The sequence below is a fragment of the Spea bombifrons genome, chromosome 10 (genome assembly GCF_027358695.1).
Source record: "Spea bombifrons isolate aSpeBom1 chromosome 10, aSpeBom1.2.pri, whole genome shotgun sequence".
Classification (NCBI taxonomy): domain Eukaryota; kingdom Metazoa; phylum Chordata; class Amphibia; order Anura; family Pelobatidae; genus Spea; species Spea bombifrons.
In genome coordinates, this window is record NC_071096.1 from 1,856,681 (window position 1) to 1,863,719 (window position 7,039).

Genomic DNA, 7,039 nt, shown 5'->3' on the forward strand with positions numbered 1-7,039 from the left:
TAATAATAAACAGCCGCTATGTAGAGTCGATAGGCTTAATGTACAGCGCTACGGAATTTGATGGCGCTATATAAAACAATAAATAAATAATAATAATGATGGCCAAGAGCATTATTTGTACCTCAGGTGGGGAAATGGGCTTCAGGGAGATGGGTAGAGGGTCTGTCGGCGAAGCCCCCAGAAGCCGGAAGGACTTCTACACAAATGCTACTTTTTTCAGGTTACAATGCGGTTATGTGTAGGTTTTTTATTATATTCCGTTCCTTTAATATTCCGTTAGGAATGCATGTTGTATTTTTTAGTCCATATTAGACTTGTGCATCGGGATTCGTACAAGTTTGAATTTAAAAGAAATTTGCCGATTTTGATCATTTGGTCGAATGTCTGAAAATGAGGAGGGACCCCAACGCAACAAACGAAAATGAAACAAAGAGCTGAATTTGTGGTTTGAATTTCTTTGTTTTTTTTCGCTCTCTCTCTCACTCATGCTCTCTCACTCTCACATTCTCTCATAATGTCTCTCTACCTTCTCAGCTGACCGCATCTGTGTCCCTGACTCCTTTTTCGCAGCTCCGCTTCTTCTCTCCCCCCTCTTTTTGATCATCTGCCTCCGTCCGCTTCTCCCCGCTCTACGCTCGGTTAACCAGACTTCCCGGAGTGCTTCCTCATATCCCTGAGCGTGCATCAGGCATATTCTTGGGGCATCGGGAAGATGGGAGAAAACAATATTTTCTGGAGACCTCTGGTACTGGTGGGTCTGGTTAGGTGGCAGTCTTTGTGGTCAATGTGAGTCTTGCATGGCGCTCACCGAGGGACCACACAATTTAATAGACGACATTGGGGCACTTTTGTTTGTGGAGTTTCATATAGAGTGGGGCATTTAGATTTTATTTACCCCGTTTAATTTATAAACCCATTTCCTGCTGTTTCTATGCATCAGGGGAGGAGAGAAGGGTACAGGGTTTTTTTTCCCCAGAGGGACTGGCCCCACTAAACAGGGACACATCGAAGCTATGGAGCCTTCAGAATGTTGTTATTTAGACCTGATTTACTGTGGAAAAAAACTGCGTCCCCAGCCAGTACTTAACCTACTTGTATGAAAACAATTACTGCCTTATTAGCTCTCATGACATCAAAAGAAATTGCACAACCTTAGCCCTCCCCAACTGTGCCACCATTAAATCTGCCCTCATCATGACACCCTGCAGGCCAGATGCGTGACATGTACCTACTGACGGCTCTCTGGTATCTCTATCCAAACCACGGCTGTGAGTCACAGAAGGTGTTTTGTTTGTTTCTCTCGAAGCCGTTGTGTAACATCTCGTTCTAATGCGTTTATCGTTGTTTATTGTTTTGGTGGCCGTGTCTTGCGTTAAACGTCGCGTGGTAGCGTTGGCTCCGGAGTAATGACACCGGGATAATGATGTCTGTATAACCCGTGACTTTCAAGAATAACAATTTCTTAAGACTTGTTGGAACTAAGCATCTGATATTATTATGCCGGTGACTATAATTCCCATCACTCTCTGACTATCCCTGCATGAAATTAGACACTTGCGTGGGAGCTTGTAATATGTACGTTTTATATTAAAGATCTGTTGGATTTGCCCCTGGGTATCAAGGTGAGATTTTTTACCCCAATCCCAGGGGGTGCATAGGCAGATTTTCAGGGTTTTACCCCAATATCAGGGTCTTTTTTTTCAGGGTTTTGACCCCAATCTCAGGTTCTCTGTGTAAATGGGCAGATTCTCAGGGTCACATTGTCTGGAGCCGACTCCTGTGCCTCCCAACTGGTCCTTTTCTCCCTTCCATATCACAGCTGGAATCCCTGCTTGAATGCGGGTGAGTTCATTTAGAATATCTTTATCTTTTCATGGTTTCCATATGGACCTTTTTTTTTTTTTTTAATATTTGACTTCCATCATTGGTGCGCGACTGCAATAGGATCTGTGCGATTAAGTATTGAAAGGGTTAATATTTGGCCAGTCTTGGGGCAGGTATATAAACATCTCTTTTAGGTGGCTTGTCCCCTCTATAGTCTCATGGAATGAATTGTACGGTTTCTGGCCGGCCTCGTGGCCCCCGCTTTATCCCCTCTCGGACAGACACGCGCTCGGCTTCCGGGCAGATTCCTTGCGAGCGTAAACCCAGACGAAGAACTCTTTGAATAAAAGAGATTTTACTCCTTGCAGCAGCAAAGAATCGCTCTGATCTCCGATCATAACATGTTGTCTGTCGGTCATGAGACCCAAAGTGTGGAGATAAACACGCCGATGAATAAAGAGGCTGACGCTTAACACTTTCCCCGAGTCCCTTCAAGGGTGAAACTTCTCAATGGCCTTGCTTTTCATTTCAGGACATTTAGCTGATCTGCATTGAGTTTCCCTGAAAGGAAAGCAGTTTTTATTCTTAGTTCCTCTGTGCGGAGTCAGCTGTGTTTCAGCGTTATGTCTGAGAAGCCCCTCGTCTTCCGAATGACTGACGCAAGGAGGGTAACAGGTAGCGCCCGATGTTACCGCCTGGGGCCCATAGAAAAAGAGAGACTGCGTACAATTAGGACTTCATCCTGCCTTCCTTCTTGTATTTGGATTCAAGACACCAAAACATATAAACCCAGGACCTGCCGGCAAATCGGCCCCACTCGGCCCCCATTTAGTCTTCTCGTTTCTCCTGCTGTAAAGACTCAAACCTTAATCAGTCGTTGGTCTCGTCTTAGATTCAGGAGCCGTATGTCTATCCCATACATGTTTAAATCCCCTCACTGTATTACCCTCTACCACCTCTGCTGGGAGCTTTTACTTACCAACAGATAAGCTTCACAGAAAGTTGCAGGATACCCAGTTGTTGCAGACCTTCTCCTTCTGCCCTGTACTCATTTCTTACCTATCATGTAAAATGAACGGATTGGTGGAAATTTCCAGCTGACAAACTGGTTTCTTTTAGGATAACCTGGGCAGGACTGCTTGGACTCACTCGTCAGCATGCATCAGACTGCGGTGCACATAGAACATAAGTGAGCACACGGGAGACCTCAGCCTGCGCGGTGCTGTGGGACCTAATGGAGTATTAGTGAGGAAATCGCTACGATTTGCCAGGTTTTTCTTACCAGGTCACCAAGAGCCGTAACCCATCTCATTTAATAATTCCGAGAAGATTCATGAAGCTTCCATGTTGTACACGTGTTCCATGAGGTTAGACACTTGTGGGCCACCCAATGGCCATGCTTGGTCCTCGCCATTTGGGAGGGGAGTCCACATTGACGTTACGGGGGGGCTTGATGAAAGCAATTTGAGTTGCTGGGATATAACTATGTGGAATTGGATGCTTACAATTAGCTCTGCCTTCTTGCTATAGCTAATGGGTGGTCTGCCCCCGTCATCTGTCTCTGAAGCTGGAAAGGGATTATATACATTAAAGCTATAGCTGGCTCGATAGCCCTGTCCTAAAGCATCTGCCCCGAAATGTCATCAGATAAACCCCCCGAAAAGATTTGGTTTTTGGTTGAAGATCCGAGTGTCTCGTCCAGAGCCACGGGCACGTTCCAGAACAGCAGCTGACAGATGGTGTGAATGACCTGAAATTCGACTGAGGATTCCTCGGGCTGCGTTCGATCCAATGTAACTGAATAGTCCATTCATACACTATGTGCGAACGTGCTGCGGAAGCCAAATCATTCGATCCAATTGTGCAAAGGTTACCGCAAAACATTAACCAGTAATCTGCTCAAGAGAAGCCTAATTGGAGGACAGAATGTGAAAATGCGACATCGTATTTTTATTCACAATATTTTTTTGTTATTTTTGTTTCTTTTTTCTTCAACCCAGACCCCCGGTCCTCTATAATTCCCTTTTCTTCTAAAGTGGAGTTTATTTGCAATACAGAATGATACCCATTTTGCAAACATCTTCCCCATATTCACTGACCGGAAATTACGAGCTAAGAAAATATGTCGTGTTTCATTTATATAGCACCAACCTATAAGGTAGAGCTGTACCAAAAACAGAATTAACATACCGGCAATTGGCTGAAGGATGGGTTGTAAGTTTGTAACAATAAATATAACAACACAAAATACATAGTAATTTAGGCTGAAAAAAGACCATCGAGTTTAAACTTGCTGTTGACCCAAAAGAAGTCTGATTGGGCTCCCTTCACCCAACAGTTTGGGATTAATATTTTTAGAAACCATTCAAAATATAGATTATTAAAATTGCCCATTCTCATATTGAAGGACTGAGCCAAAGGGGTTGTGAGTTTGGGGTTAAATGGTTTACTTTCTGCTCCTGGAGGACATTCACACGTTTCGGGGAAATGCCTGTCAGTAGAGCCGATTCTCCCTTTCCAGCGGATCTGCACAGCGTCCTGCAGCATGACGGTTGGAAAGATATTTGCCAAAAAGAGGCATGGGAATTATAACCGTGTCTTATCCATCAGTAACAGTTACACAGTGAAAGCACTTCTCCCGACTACCCCAATCTATCTCCGTCCTCCCACGCTATGACCAAATATGACAATGTCCTCCGTGCATCGGCGAGCCGGGATGAGCTCACCACGTCAAGCTTTAAACCAGAGCCTAACGCGAAGAAGTGGTATTATGAGCATGCAAACGCGTGCCCGGGGCTCGTTATTACCCATTAATCTCTGTGGGCAGGCTAAGAAGTTCGAGAGTGCAAATAACTACCCCGTTTTTCAACAGCCACTCTTCACCCTATTTAAAAAAAGATTAATTCTGGGGCAACGTTCAAAATGTAGAGAAGTCCCCAAGGAAACCAAAAGAAAGCTCTTGTCAGTTAGTGCCGCGTTTATAACTTTGTAGCTGAACTGAAAATTAAATTCAGACGGAAAATATCATTTAAAATATATCATCTATAGAAGAGACCTGTGGCTAAAAAAAGGACTCGTAACCATCGTAGTATTTTTCATGTCGAGGATAAAGCTTCCCCGTAACTCCCAATTCCTCCATTATCCTCAAAAGCTTACAATTACTTATTTTTTTCCATCAAGACTGGTTACCCCTGCAATAAGGTCGTCATACTTGGGAAGCATCTTTTTGCCACCGTCTCTGGTCACCAAAATCGTACATTTCAGGCAGTTTTTGGTCTGTAACTTGTGTTCTCCCCAATCCTCACGCGCTTCGATAAAATGTACCATGCTGCATAGGCAGAAAACCATCGAAAAAGTAACACGACTTATCTTAGTGTTTTCTTTCGGTTATTAATCCGTGTCTACGGCAATGGGGGGTTTTTGACCAAGGTTCGTACGTCTAAAGCACATGGTATTGAAATAACATTTTGCCTGAAATGCCCCTGAAATTTTCCTCCAACACAGGCCACGTGTATGACGACGCGTTCAAGGCAACGCTCTTCTTTTGTTGATATGACTTTACACGGATTAATAAACCTTGATTTTTTTTTCATATTAGATAAAAATATGGCACCTTTTGTAATGTAGGATTTATTTGTAAAATCAGGAGGAAAAAAGTTTTGTCGGCCCATACGCTGGCGGGACTCATCCGAGTTTATCTCGTAATTTAAAGCAAATAGGGTTTGAAGGTTCTCGGGACGTCAGATAACCGGAGGTCTGGTCAGTTCACATCCTATCAGACTGCGATACAAAAAAAAGAAAATGTACAAAGTCTGTGTTGTAACTGGAAACGATTCATTTGTGTAGGTTTCAAGCCAAATACCAAAGGAACTAAGACACGTAGTTTGTATTCTTGAGATCTACTCGATGTGTAGAGTCAATTCATTGCCCTGTAACCCTTTAAAAAAAAAAGAAAGTCACATACCGAGTAAAAAAAAAAAAACTTTACACATTAGCCCTCAATTAAGCTTCACATTCTTCAACTTGGCAAAGGCCGGCATCCGACCCGCGAGAACAAGAAGCCCCATTCATCTCTACGTTGGCGGAATTGGCCATCTCACCTGGACAAAGTGCTGAATGGGTTTTCAAGCCGCGAGCCATCATTTTAATTATTTATGAAAAGAGGCTGATTTTGTTAGGGCAGATTAACCTCTTCCTCGGAGACAAGTCATTTACAGCAATGAGATCTATCGTTTTGTTTTCTCGAGTTCTCAGGAGGATGAAAGTGATTTAGCGTGTTCTAAATTCCAGAACAATGTGTTATGCTCAATAAAACCTAGAGGAACACCGACAAGTCAACCCATCGATGGTCCAAACCAGTGTCATCTCAATAGCTTCACTGTTCATCATGAAGGACCAACCATCATGATGGACCAACCACCGCGATGAGCTTGTCCTGCCTGAAATGGAGACCCTGCTTAATGCATAATTAAACTAATTCAAACAATGCAAACCATGGATTATGTAGGTCCCAGATATGCGCCTCCTAGGAGAAGAACCAAGTCATGATAATCCTTCAAAGTGGGTCAAAACTTTTCATCTCCCCTCAACTCATGGTTTAGTGAGTAAATGGTCTGGTTTAAAATCCTGCATTCTTCATATCTGAGAATAAAAGAGTCAAATTATTATTATTTATTAGCATAAATTTCATGATTCACGTCACATCTAAAGAAGTCTTTAAACTCCACGCCGCTGGCACGATAAATGGAAAGAGATCACAGCTCCCAAATTATTTGCAACCATTTAGTTTTTCAACTAAGGAGAAAGATTAGCGCAAAATCATCAAATCATTTTTAAATATCTCTTAAATTAAAAAATGTAGTCTAAAATAAAAGTGAATTATGCCCGGTGTTCTTATCTAATGGGTGTGCATTATGACACGTTTTGGTGGGATGTTATGACATCACAATAATTACTTGCTGGATCTATTATTTACGATGGCTTTTATGCACGTCCCAGGTTTTCTTAAATTCATTTTTGATATAACTAAGTGAAATACGGTGTACAAAAGTAATTAAATCAGTAAAGATTAACTTTTTGCTCAACCTTTATTACCCTAACACTTGCGACATATTCACCCCCACTTTGGGGTACTTTGTCAGCCTTTAAATTAACCTGGAAATAATGAACCAGCTGGAAGTCATGCCATTACCATGTGTATTTCCATTCTCTTTCG